General features: G+C 33.9%; 9 non-coding genes across 9 annotated transcripts; all 9 read right to left on the bottom strand.

Moving 5' to 3' along the window:
• Positions 1 to 446: 446 nt before the first annotated feature.
• Positions 447 to 539, bottom strand: TRNAI-UAU (transfer RNA isoleucine (anticodon UAU)). The gene is given in 2 exon segments: positions 447 to 482; positions 502 to 539. It is a non-coding gene; the product is annotated as a tRNA-Ile (tRNA).
• A 1,419-nt stretch (positions 540 to 1,958) lies between these two features.
• TRNAI-UAU (transfer RNA isoleucine (anticodon UAU)) lies at positions 1,959 to 2,051 on the bottom strand. The gene is given in 2 exon segments: positions 1,959 to 1,994; positions 2,014 to 2,051. It is a non-coding gene; the product is annotated as a tRNA-Ile (tRNA).
• A 1,419-nt stretch (positions 2,052 to 3,470) lies between these two features.
• Positions 3,471 to 3,563, bottom strand: TRNAI-UAU (transfer RNA isoleucine (anticodon UAU)). Its single transcript is given in 2 exon segments — positions 3,471 to 3,506; positions 3,526 to 3,563. It is a non-coding gene; the product is annotated as a tRNA-Ile (tRNA).
• A 1,419-nt stretch (positions 3,564 to 4,982) lies between these two features.
• TRNAT-UGU (transfer RNA threonine (anticodon UGU)) lies at positions 4,983 to 5,075 on the bottom strand. Its single transcript is given in 2 exon segments — positions 4,983 to 5,018; positions 5,038 to 5,075. It is a non-coding gene; the product is annotated as a tRNA-Thr (tRNA).
• Positions 5,076 to 6,494: 1,419 nt separating this feature from the next.
• TRNAT-UGU (transfer RNA threonine (anticodon UGU)) lies at positions 6,495 to 6,587 on the bottom strand. Its single transcript is given in 2 exon segments — positions 6,495 to 6,530; positions 6,550 to 6,587. It is a non-coding gene; the product is annotated as a tRNA-Thr (tRNA).
• Positions 6,588 to 8,006: 1,419 nt separating this feature from the next.
• Positions 8,007 to 8,099, bottom strand: TRNAT-UGU (transfer RNA threonine (anticodon UGU)). Its single transcript is given in 2 exon segments — positions 8,007 to 8,042; positions 8,062 to 8,099. It is a non-coding gene; the product is annotated as a tRNA-Thr (tRNA).
• Positions 8,100 to 9,518: 1,419 nt separating this feature from the next.
• Positions 9,519 to 9,611, bottom strand: TRNAT-UGU (transfer RNA threonine (anticodon UGU)). Its single transcript is given in 2 exon segments — positions 9,519 to 9,554; positions 9,574 to 9,611. It is a non-coding gene; the product is annotated as a tRNA-Thr (tRNA).
• A 1,419-nt stretch (positions 9,612 to 11,030) lies between these two features.
• Positions 11,031 to 11,123, bottom strand: TRNAI-UAU (transfer RNA isoleucine (anticodon UAU)). The gene is given in 2 exon segments: positions 11,031 to 11,066; positions 11,086 to 11,123. It is a non-coding gene; the product is annotated as a tRNA-Ile (tRNA).
• Positions 11,124 to 12,542: 1,419 nt separating this feature from the next.
• TRNAI-UAU (transfer RNA isoleucine (anticodon UAU)) lies at positions 12,543 to 12,635 on the bottom strand. The gene is given in 2 exon segments: positions 12,543 to 12,578; positions 12,598 to 12,635. It is a non-coding gene; the product is annotated as a tRNA-Ile (tRNA).
• Positions 12,636 to 13,638: the final 1,003 nt, after the last annotated feature.

Genomic DNA, 13,638 nt, shown 5'->3' with positions numbered 1-13,638 from the left:
CTTGAAACCACAATCCCTAGCTTAGGAGGCCAGTGCCTTATCCATTAGGCCAGTGGGGCTTAGTAACATCTTTGTGTGAAACTGATTTTTTCATTAGTATAATCATTAACTGTTGCGATATAGGAAAGCCGTTTATTTGTGTTCTTTGCTTTACAAATCCCAGCATGAAATGTGATTGTACTAACCAGACCTAATAGTGTGGACCCTCATGTTACATTGCAGCAAAACAGATTGATGCAACTCTTTTACCAATAAAGAGGTAGTCTTTTGCATTCCATTTTGTTGACTAACTAAAGTAATGTTTACAGTGCATATGAACCAAAGCAGATGTGTGTACTGGTACCTTAAAAACAGTCATGTTTGTGATTTTTTTCTGCCTTCATATCAGGATGTTCAGGTAGCAGATGATAATCATTAACTGATGACATTAGAAAAAAAATTACATTTGCTCCAGGTGAGGCTTGAACTCACAACCTCGGCATTGCTCAACAGATACTGTCTTATAAGTACCGCGCGCTAACCGATTGCGCCACAGGAGCACATGGTCAAAGTGTATTATTTTTAGTTGAGTGATTTTAGCATCGAGTTGACTAAGTATATTAACTTGGTTTATTAATTTTAAATTAGTTACTTTTTAAATCCACTAAACTACTGCACCCAATACTAAAGTACCTAATAAAAGTAATATTCTAATCATAAGTTAATCAATTATATTGTGCATTTGTGTTATTGCCCAGATTTATGTATCCTTAGGTGTATATTGCAATAAATTCATGCCATTGCTGTAGAGTTCAATATTATCAAAATTGTAAAATAATTCCTGTTTATAAATAATTCCTGTTTATTTATCTTAAATAATATTTGCTATAAATATATGTAACTTCAATGTTGCATAGGGAAAATATACACTATAATACCAAAAAGTGCAGTATCTTTAAATAAAAATAAGTTAAATCTCACTTGTGCTCTATATTTAAAGGTAAACATTGTTTTTTTGGTCTGTAGCACCTAAATTGTCAGTAAAGTCAGTGTCCAAAGAAATATAAAAAGCAGAAAATTACCCTTTTGATGACATGGATGAAAGGACTTCAAGAAACCCATCAGCAATTGCCATAGACATTGTTATTTTGTAGCCACTCTGATATTAAATTGCAATTAAAACTTAATAGGTATGTTTTGGTATATATGGATTTCATGCAATACCATTAAGACAGTCACCTGCATTGAAAAAAAGCATAACTTCTAGAATGAGAATGAGCATCAAAGGAACATGCATCCTAGATGAGACTTGAAGCCACTGTCCCAGGTGATAGCAAACTTATCCGGAAACTAATCCACAATGTCATCAGGATAAATGTCTGCTTTTAGATACAGGGCCATAATTTTGCAAGCTGAACAGTACCGGATTGTTAAGCAGATAAAAGTTTCTGGTGGAGCCATTTGTGCAGTATCAAGCAAGAATAAAGGGAACATCTCCAGTAATTACATGGATGAAATAAAGCCCAGATGAGACTTGAAACCACAATCCCTAGCTTAGGAGGCCAGTGCCTTATCCATTCGGCCAGTGGGGCTTAGTAACATCTTTGTGTGAAACTGATTTTTTCATTAGTATAATCATTAATTGTTGCGATATAGGAAAGCCGTTTATTTGTGTTCTTTGCTTTACAAATCCCAGCATGAAATGTGATTGTACTAACCAGACCTAATAGTGTGGACCCTCATGTTACATTGCAGCAAAACAGATTGATGCAACTCTTTTACCAATAAAGAGGTAGTCTTTTGCATTCCATTTTGTTGACTAACTAAAGTAATGTTTACAGTGCATATGAACCAAAGCAGATGTGTGTACTGGTACCTTAAAAACAGTCATGTTTGTGATTTTTTTCTGCCTTCATATCAGGATGTTCAGGTAGCAGATGATAATCATTAACTGATGACATTAGAAAAAAAATTACATTTGCTCCAGGTGAGGCTTGAACTCACAACCTCAGCATTGCTCAACAGATACTGTCTTATAAGTACCGCGCGCTAACCGATTGCGCCACAGGAGCACATGGTCAAAGTGTATTATTTTTAGTTGAGTGATTTTAGCATCGAGTTGACTAAGTATATTAACTTGGTTTATTAATTTTAAATTAGTTACTTTTTAAATCCACTAAACTACTGCACCCAATACTAAAGTACCTAATAAAAGTAATATTCTAATCATAAGTTAATCAATTATATTGTGTATTTGTGTTATTGCCCAGTATTATGTATCCTTAGGTGTATATTGCAATGAATTCATGCCATTGCTGTACAGTTCAATATTATCAAAATTGTAAAATAATTCCTGTTTATAAATAATTTCTGTTTATTTATCTTAAATAATATTTGCTATAAATATATGTAACTTCAATGTTGCATAGGGAAAATATACACTATAATACCAAAAAGTGCAGTATCTTTAAATAAAAATAAGTTAAATCTCACTTGTGCTCTATATTTAAAGGTAAACATTGTTTTTTTGGTCTGTAGCACCTAAATTGTCAGTAAAGTCAGTGTCCAAAGAAATATAAAAAGCAGAAAATTACCCTTTTGATGACTTGGATGAAAGGACTTCAAGAAACCCATCAGCAATTGCCATAGACATTGTTATTTTGTAGCCACTCTGATATTAAATTGCAATTAAAACTTAATAGGTATGTTTTGGTATATATGGATTTCATGCAATACCATTAAGACAGTCACCTGCATTGAAAAAAAGCATAACTTCTAGAATGAGAATGAGCATCAAAGGAACATGCATCCTAGATGAGACTTGAAGCCACTGTCCCAGGTGATAGCAAACTTATCCGGAAACTAATCCACAATGTCATCAGGATAAATGTCTGCTTTTAGATACAGGGCCATAATTTTGCAAGCTGAACAGTACCGGATTGTTAAGCAGATAAAAGTTTCTGGTGGAGCCATTTGTGCAGTATCAAGCAAGAATAAAGGGAACATCTCCAGTAATTATATGGATGAAATAAAGCCCAGATGAGACTTGAAACCACAATCCCTAGCTTAGGAGGCCAGTGCCTTATCCATTAGGCCAGTGGGGCTTAGTAACATCTTTGTGTGAAACTGATTTTTTCATTAGTATAATCATTAACTGTTGCGATATAGGAAAGCCGTTTATTTGTGTTCTTTGCTTTACAAATCCCAGCATGAAATGTGATTGTACTAACCAGACCTAATAGTGTGGACCCTCATGTTACATTGCAGCAAAACAGATTGATGCAACTCTTTTACCAATAAAGAGGTAGTCTTTTGCATTCCATTTTGTTGACTAACTAAAGTAATGTTTACAGTGCATATGAACCAAAGCAGATGTGTGTACTGGTACCTTAAAAACAGTCATGTTTGTGATTTTTTTCTGCCTTCATATCAGGATGTTCAGGTAGCAGATGATAATCATTAACTGATGACATTAGAAAAAAAATTACATTTGCTCCAGGTGAGGCTTGAACTCACAACCTCGGCATTGCTCAACAGATACTGTCTTATAAGTACCGCGCGCTAACCGATTGCGCCACAGGAGCACATGGTCAAAGTGTATTATTTTTAGTTGAGTGATTTTAGCATCGAGTTGACTAAGTATATTAACTTGGTTTATTAATTTTAAATTAGTTACTTTTTAAATCCACTAAACTACTGCACCCAATACTAAAGTACCTAATAAAAGTAATATTCTAATCATAAGTTAATCAATTATATTGTGCATTTGTGTTATTGCCCAGTTTTATGTATCCTTAGGTGTATATTGCAATGAATTCATGCCATTGCTGTACAGTTCAATATTATCAAAATTGTAAAATAATTCCTGTTTATAAATAATTCCTGTTTATTTATCTTAAATAATATTTGCTATAAATATATGTAACTTCAATGTTGCATAGGGAAAATATACACTATAATACCAAAAAGTGCAGTATCTTTAAATAAAAATAAGTTAAATCTCACTTGTGCTCTATATTTAAAGGTAAACATTGTTTTTTTGGTCTGTAGCACCTAAATTGTCAGTAAAGTCAGTGTCCAAAGAAATATAAAAAGCAGAAAATTACCCTTTTGATGACATGGATGAAAGGACTTCAAGAAACCCATCAGCAATTGCCATAGACATTGTTATTTTGTAGCCACTCTGATATTAAATTGCAATTAAAACTTAATAGGTATGTTTTGGTATATATGGATTTCATGCAATACCATTAAGACAGTCACCTGCATTGAAAAAAAGCATAACTTCTAGAATGAGAATGAGCATCAAAGGAACATGCATCCAAGATGAGACTTGAAGCCACTGTCCCAGGTGATAGCAAACTTATCCGGAAACTAATCCACAATGTCATCAGGATAAATGTCTGCTTTTAGATACAGGGCCATAATTTTGCAAGCTGAACAGTACCGGATTGTTAAGCAGATAAAAGTTTCTGGTGGAGCCATTTGTGCAGTATCAAGCAAGAATAAAGGGAACATCTCCAGTAATTATATGGATGAAATAAAGCCCAGATGAGACTTGAAACCACAATCCCTAGCTTAGGAGGCCAGTGCCTTATCCATTAGGCCAGTGGGGCTTAGTAACATCTTTGTGTGAAACTGATTTTTTCATTAGTATAATCATTAATTGTTGCGATATAGGAAAGCCGTTTATTTGTGTTCTTTGCTTTACAAATCCCAGCATGAAATGTGATTGTACTAACCAGACCTAATAGTGTGGACCCTCATGTTACATTGCAGCAAAACAGATTGATGCAACTCTTTTACCAATAAAGAGGTAGTCTTTTGCATTCCATTTTGTTGACTAACTAAAGTAATGTTTACAGTGCATATGAACCAAAGCAGATGTGTGTACTGGTACCTTAAAAACAGTCATGTTTGTGATTTTTTTCTGCCTTCATATCAGGATGTTCAGGTAGCAGATGATAATCATTAACTGATGACATTAGAAAAAAAATTACATTTGCTCCAGGTGAGGCTTGAACTCACAACCTCGGCAGTGCTCAACAGATACTGTCTTACAAGTACCGCGCGCTAACCGATTGTGCCACAGGAGCACATGGTCAAAGTGTATTATTTTTAGTTGAGTGATTTTAGCATCGAGTTGACTAAGTATATTAACTTGGTTTATTAATTTTAAATTAGTTACTTTTTAAATCCACTAAACTACTGCACCCAATACTAAAGTATCTAATAAAAGTAATATTCTAATCATAAGTTAATCAATTATATTGTGCATTTGTGTTATTGCCCAGTTTTATGTATCCTTAGGTGTATATTGCAATGAATTCATGCCATTGCTGTAGAGTTCAATATTATCAAAATTGTAAAATAATTCCTGTTTATAAATAATTCCTGTTTATTTATCTTAAATAATATTTGCTATAAATATATGTAACTTCAATGTTGCATAGGGAAAATATACACTATAATACCAAAAAGTGCAGTATCTTTAAATAAAAATAAGTTAAATCTCACTTGTGCTCTATATTTAAAGGTAAACATTGTTTTTTTGGTCTGTAGCACCTAAATTGTCAGTAAAGTCAGTGTCCAAAGAAATATAAAAAGCAGAAAATTACCCTTTTGATGACATGGATGAAAGGACTTCAAGAAACCCATCAGCAATTGCCATAGACATTGTTATTTTGTAGCCACTCTGATATTAAATTGCAATTAAAACTTAATAGGTATGTTTTGGTATATATGGATTTCATGCAATACCATTAAGACAGTCACCTGCATTGAAAAAAAGCATAACTTCTAGAATGAGAATGAGCATCAAAGGAACATGCATCCTAGATGAGACTTGAAGCCACTGTCCCAGGTGATAGCAAACTTATCCGGAAACTAATCCACAATGTCATCAGGATAAATGTCTGCTTTTAGATACAGGGCCATAATTTTGCAAGCTGAACAGTACCGGATTGTTAAGCAGATAAAAGTTTCTGGTGGAGCCATTTGTGCAGTATCAAGCAAGAATAAAGGGAACATCTCCAGTAATTACATGGATGAAATAAAGCCCAGATGAGACTTGAAACCACAATCCCTAGCTTAGGAGGCCAGTGCCTTATCCATTCGGCCAGTGGGGCTTAGTAACATCTTTGTGTGAAACTGATTTTTTCATTAGTATAATCATTAATTGTTGCGATATAGGAAAGCCGTTTATTTGTGTTCTTTGCTTTACAAATCCCAGCATGAAATGTGATTGTACTAACCAGACCTAATAGTGTGGACCCTCATGTTACATTGCAGCAAAACAGAGTGATGCAACTCTTTTACCAATAAAGAGGTAGTCTTTTGCATTCCATTTTGTTGACTAACTAAAGTAATGTTTACAGTGCATATGAACCAAAGCAGATGTGTGTACTGGAACCTTAAAAACAGTCATGTTTGTGATTTTTTTCTGCCTTCATATCAGGATGTTCAGGTAGCAGATGATAATCATTAACTGATGACATTAGAAAAAAAATTACATTTGCTCCAGGTGAGGCTTGAACTCACAACCTTGGCAGTGCTCAACAGATACTGTCTTACAAGTACCGCGCGCTAACCGATTGCGCCACAGGAGCACATGGTCAAAGTGTATTATTTTTAGTTGAGTGATTTTAGCATCGAGTTGACTAAGTATATTAACTTGGTTTATTAATTTTAAATTAGTTACTTTTTAAATCCACTAAACTACTGCACCCAATACTAAAGTATCTAATAAAAGTAATATTCTAATCATAAGTTAATCAATTATATTGTGCATTTGTGTTATTGCCCAGTTTTATGTATCCTTAGGTGTATATTGCAATGAATTCATGCCATTGCTGTAGAGTTCAATATTATCAAAATTGTAAAATAATTCCTGTTTATAAATAATTCCTGTTTATTTATCTTAAATAATATTTGCTATAAATATATGTAACTTCAATGTTGCATAGGGAAAATATACACTATAATACCAAAAAGTGCAGTATCTTTAAATAAAAATAAGTTAAATCTCACTTGTGCTCTATATTTAAAGGTAAACATTGTTTTTTTGGTCTGTAGCACCTAAATTGTCAGTAAAGTCAGTGTCCAAAGAAATATAAAAAGCAGAAAATTACCCTTTTGATGACATGGATGAAAGGACTTCAAGAAACCCATCAGCAATTGCCATAGACATTGTTATTTTGTAGCCACTCTGATATTAAATTGCAATTAAAACTTAATAGGTATGTTTTGGTATATATGGATTTCATGCAATACCATTAAGACAGTCACCTGCATTGAAAAAAACCATAACTTCTAGAATGAGAATGAGCATCAAAGGAACATGCATCCTAGATGAGACTTGAAGCCACTGTCCCAGGTGATAGCAAACTTATCCGGAAACTAATCCACAATGTCATCAGGATAAATGTCTGCTTTTAGATACAGGGCCATAATTTTGCAAGCTGAACAGTACCGGATTGTTAAGCAGATAAAAGTTTCTGGTGGAGCCATTTGTGCAGTATCAAGCAAGAATAAAGGGAACATCTCCAGTAATTACATGGATGAAATAAAGCCCAGATGAGACTTGAAACCACAATCCCTAGCTTAGGAGGCCAGTGCCTTATCCATTCGGCCAGTGGGGCTTAGTAACATCTTTGTGTGAAACTGATTTTTTCATTAGTATAATCATTAATTGTTGCGATATAGGAAAGCCGTTTATTTGTGTTCTTTGCTTTACAAATCCCAGCATGAAATGTGATTGTACTAACCAGACCTAATAGTGTGGACCCTCATGTTACATTGCAGCAAAACAGAGTGATGCAACTCTTTTACCAATAAAGAGGTAGTCTTTTGCATTCCATTTTGTTGACTAACTAAAGTAATGTTTACAGTGCATATGAACCAAAGCAGATGTGTGTACTGGTACCTTAAAAACAGTCATGTTTGTGATTTTTTTCTGCCTTCATATCAGGATGTTCAGGTAGCAGATGATAATCATTAACTGATGACATTAGAAAAAAAATTACATTTGCTCCAGGTGAGGCTTGAACTCACAACCTCGGCAGTGCTCAACAGATACTGTCTTACAAGTACCGCGCGCTAACCGATTGCGCCACAGGAGCACATGGTCAAAGTGTATTATTTTTAGTTGAGTGATTTTAGCATCGAGTTGACTAAGTATATTAACTTGGTTTATTAATTTTAAATTAGTTACTTTTTAAATCCACTAAACTACTGCACCCAATACTAAAGTATCTAATAAAAGTAATATTCTAATCATAAGTTAATCAATTATATTGTGCATTTGTGTTGTTGCCCAGTTTTATGTATCCTTAGGTGTATATTGCAATGAATTCATGCCATTGCTGTAGAGTTCAATATTATCAAAATTGTAAAATAATTCCTGTTTATAAATAATTCCTGTTTATTTATCTTAAATAATATTTGCTATAAATATATGTAACTTCAATGTTGCATAGGGAAAATATACACTATAATACCAAAAAGTGCAGTATCTTTAAATAAAAATAAGTTAAATCTCACTTGTGCTCTATATTTAAAGGTAAACATTGTTTTTTTGGTCTGTAGCACCTAAATTGTCAGTAAAGTCAGTGTCCAAAGAAATATAAAAAGCAGAAAATTACCCTTTTGATGACATGGATGAAAGGACTTCAAGAAACCCATCAGCAATTGCCATAGACATTGTTATTTTGTAGCCACTCTGATATTAAATTGCAATTAAAACTTAATAGGTATGTTTTGGTATATATGGATTTCATGCAATACCATTAAGACAGTCACCTGCATTGAAAAAAAGCATAACTTCTAGAATGAGAATGAGCATCAAAGGAACATGCATCCTAGATGAGACTTGAAGCCACTGTCCCAGGTGATAGCAAACTTATCCGGAAACTAATCCACAATGTCATCAGGATAAATGTCTGCTTTTAGATACAGGGCCATAATTTTGCAAGCTGAACAGTACCGGATTGTTAAGCAGATAAAAGTTTCTGGTGGAGCCATTTGTGCAGTATCAAGCAAGAATAAAGGGAACATCTCCAGTAATTACATGGATGAAATAAAGCCCAGATGAGACTTGAAACCACAATCCCTAGCTTAGGAGGCCAGTGCCTTATCCATTCGGCCAGTGGGGCTTAGTAACATCTTTGTGTGAAACTGATTTTTTCATTAGTATAATCATTAATTGTTGCGATATAGGAAAGCCGTTTATTTGTGTTCTTTGCTTTACAAATCCCAGCATGAAATGTGATTGTACTAACCAGACCTAATAGTGTGGACCCTCATGTTACATTGCAGCAAAACAGATTGATGCAACTCTTTTACCAATAAAGAGGTAGTCTTTTGCATTCCATTTTGTTGACTAACTAAAGTAATGTTTACAGTGCATATGAACCAAAGCAGATGTGTGTACTGGTACCTTAAAAACAGTCATGTTTGTGATTTTTTTCTGCCTTCATATCAGGATGTTCAGGTAGCAGATGATAATCATTAACTGATGACATTAGAAAAAAAATTACATTTGCTCCAGGTGAGGCTTGAACTCACAACCTCGGCAGTGCTCAACAGATACTGTCTTACAAGTACCGCGCGCTAACCGATTGCGCCACAGGAGCACATGGTCAAAGTGTATTATTTTTAGTTGAGTGATTTTAGCATCGAGTTGACTAAGTATATTAACTTGGTTTATTAATTTTAAATTAGTTACTTTTTAAATCCACTAAACTACTGCACCCAATACTAAAGTACCTAATAAAAGTAATATTCTAATCATAAGTTAATCAATTATATTGTGCATTTGTGTTATTGCCCAGTTTTATGTATCCTTAGGTGTATATTGCAATGAATTCATGCCATTGCTGTACAGTTCAATATTATCAAAATTGTAAAATAATTCCTGTTTATAAATAATTCCTGTTTATTTATCTTAAATAATATTTGCTATAAATATATGTAACTTCAATGTTGCATAGGGAAAATATACACTATAATACCAAAAAGTGCAGTATCTTTAAATAAAAATAAGTTAAATCTCACTTGTGCTCTATATTTAAAGGTAAACATTGTTTTTTTGGTCTGTAGCACCTAAATTGTCAGTAAAGTCAGTGTCCAAAGAAATATAAAAAGCAGAAAATTACCCTTTTGATGACATGGATGAAAGGACTTCAAGAAACCCATCAGCAATTGCCATAGACATTGTTATTTTGTAGCCACTCTGATATTAAATTGCAATTAAAACTTAATAGGTATGTTTTGGTATATATGGATTTCATGCAATACCATTAAGACAGTCACCTGCATTGAAAAAAAGCATAACTTCTAGAATGAGAATGAGCATCAAAGGAACATGCATCCTAGATGAGACTTGAAGCCACTGTCCCAGGTGATAGCAAACTTATCCGGAAACTAATCCACAATGTCATCAGGATAAATGTCTGCTTTTAGATACAGGGCCATAATTTTGCAAGCTGAACAGTACCGGATTGTTAAGCAGATAAAAGTTTCTGGTGGAGCCATTTGTGCAGTATCAAGCAAGAATAAAGGGAACATCTCCAGTAATTATATGGATGAAATAAAGCCCAGATGAGACTTGAAACCACAATCCCTAGCTTAGGAGGCCAGTGCCTTATCCATTAGGCCAGTGGGGCTTAGTAACATCTTTGTGTGAAACTGATTTTTTCATTAGTATAATCATTAATTGTTGCGATATAGGAAAGCCGTTTATTTGTGTTCTTTGCTTTACAAATCCCAGCATGAAATGTGATTGTACTAACCAGACCTAATAGTGTGGACCCTCATGTTACATTGCAGCAAAACAGATTGATGCAACTCTTTTACCAATAAAGAGGTAGTCTTTTGCATTCCATTTTGTTGACTAACTAAAGTAATGTTTACAGTGCATATGAACCAAAGCAGATGTGTGTACTGGTACCTTAAAAACAGTCATGTTTGTGATTTTTTTCTGCCTTCATATCAGGATGTTCAGGTAGCAGATGATAATCATTAACTGATGACATTAGAAAAAAAATTACATTTGCTCCAGGTGAGGCTTGAACTCACAACCTCGGCATTGCTCAACAGATACTGTCTTATAAGTACCGCGCGCTAACCGATTGCGCCACAGGAGCACATGGTCAAAGTGTATTATTTTTAGTTGAGTGATTTTAGCATCGAGTTGACTAAGTATATTAACTTGGTTTATTAATTTTAAATTAGTTACTTTTTAAATCCACTAAACTACTGCACCCAATACTAAAGTACCTAATAAAAGTAATATTCTAATCATAAGTTAATCAATTATATTGTGCATTTGTGTTATTGCCCAGTTTTATGTATCCTTAGGTGTATATTGCAATGAATTCATGCCATTGCTGTAGAGTTCAATATTATCAAAATTGTAAAATAATTCCTGTTTATAAATAATTCCTGTTTATTTATCTTAAATAATATTTGCTATAAATATATGTAACTTCAATGTTGCATAGGGAAAATATACACTATAATACCAAAAAGTGCAGTATCTTTAAATAAAAATAAGTTAAATCTCACTTGTGCTCTATATTTAAAGGTAAACATTGTTTTTTTGGTCTGTAGCACCTAAATTGTCAGTAAAGTCAGTGTCCAAAGAAATATAAAAAGCAGAAAATTACCCTTTTGATGACATGGATGAAAGGACTTCAAGAAACCCATCAGCAATTGCCATAGACATTGTTATTTTGTAGCCACTCTGATATTAAATTGCAATTAAAACTTAATAGGTATGTTTTGGTATATATGGATTTCATGCAATACCATTAAGACAGTCACCTGCATTGAAAAAAAGCATAACTTCTAGAATGAGAATGAGCATCAAAGGAACATGCATCCTAGATGAGACTTGAAGCCACTGTCCCAGGTGATAGCAAACTTATCCGGAAACTAATCCACAATGTCATCAGGATAAATGTCTGCTTTTAGATACAGGGCCATAATTTTGCAAGTTGAACAGTACCGGATTGTTAAGCAGATAAAAGTTTCTGGTGGAGCCATTTGTGCAGTATCAAGCAAGAATAAAGGGAACATCTCCAGTAATTACATGGATGAAATAAAGCCCAGATGAGACTTGAAACCACAATCCCTAGCTTAGGAGGCCAGTGCCTTATCCATTCGGCCAGTGGGGCTTAGTAACATCTTTGTGTGAAACTGATTTTTTCATTAGTATAATCATTAATTGTTGCGATATAGGAAAGCCGTTTATTTGTGTTCTTTGCTTTACAAATCCCAGCATGAAATGTGATTGTACTAACCAGACCTAATAGTGTGGACCCTCATGTTACATTGCAGCAAAACAGATTGATGCAACTCTTTTACCAATAAAGAGGTAGTCTTTTGCATTCCATTTTGTTGACTAACTAAAGTAATGTTTACAGTGCATATGAACCAAAGCAGATGTGTGTACTGGTACCTTAAAAACAGTCATGTTTGTGATTTTTTTCTGCCTTCATATCAGGATGTTCAGGTAGCAGATGATAATCATTAACTGATGACATTAGAAAAAAAATTACATTTGCTCCAGGTGAGGCTTGAACTCACAACCTCGGCATTGCTCAACAGATACTGTCTTATAAGTACCGCGCGCTAACCGATTGCGCCACAGGAGCACATGGTCAAAGTGTATTATTTTTAGTTGAGTGATTTTAGCATCGAGTTGACTAAGTATATTAACTTGGTTTATTAATTTTAAATTAGTTACTTTTTAAATCCACTAAACTACTGCACCCAATACTAAAGTACCTAATAAAAGTAATATTCTAATCATAAGTTAATCAATTATATTGTGCATTTGTGTTATTGCCCAGTTTTATGTATCCTTAGGTGTATATTGCAATGAATTCATGCCATTGCTGTAGAGTTCAATATTATCAAAATTGTAAAATAATTCCTGTTTATAAATAATTCCTGTTTATTTATCTTAAATAATATTTGCTATAAATATATGTAACTTCAATGTTGCATAGGGAAAATATACACTATAATACCAAAAAGTGCAGTATCTTTAAATAAAAATAAGTTAAATCTCACTTGTGCTCTATATTTAAAGGTAAACATTGTTTTTTTGGTCTGTAGCACCTAAATTGTCAGTAAAGTCAGTGTCCAAAGAAATATAAAAAGCAGAAAATTACCCTTTTGATGACATGGATGAAAGGACTTCAAGAAACCCATCAGCAATTGCCATAGACATTGTTATTTTGTAGCCACTCTGATATTAAATTGCAATTAAAACTTAATAGGTATGTTTTGGTATATATGGATTTCATGCAATACCATTAAGACAGTCACCTGCATTGAAAAAAAGCATAACTTCTAGAATGAGAATGAGCATCAAAGGAACATGCATCCTAGATGAGACTTGAAGCCACTGTCCCAGGTGATAGCAAACTTATCCGGAAACTAATCCACAATGTCATCAGGATAAATGTCTGCTTTTAGATACAGGGCCATAATTTTGCAAGCTGAACAGTACCGGATTGTTAAGCAGATAAAAGTTTCTGGTGGAGCCATTTGTGCAGTATCAAGCAAGAATAAAGGGAACATCTCCAGTAATTACATGGATGAAATAAAGCCCAGATGAGACTTGAAACCACAATCCCTAGCTTAGGAGGC

The sequence above is a fragment of the Taudactylus pleione genome, unplaced genomic scaffold (assembly GCF_031769625.1).
Source record: "Taudactylus pleione unplaced genomic scaffold, aTauple2 ptg000473l, whole genome shotgun sequence".
Taxonomy (NCBI): Eukaryota; Metazoa; Chordata; class Amphibia; order Anura; family Myobatrachidae; genus Taudactylus; species Taudactylus pleione.
This window is presented reverse-complemented; position numbering and strand designations above follow the sequence as displayed.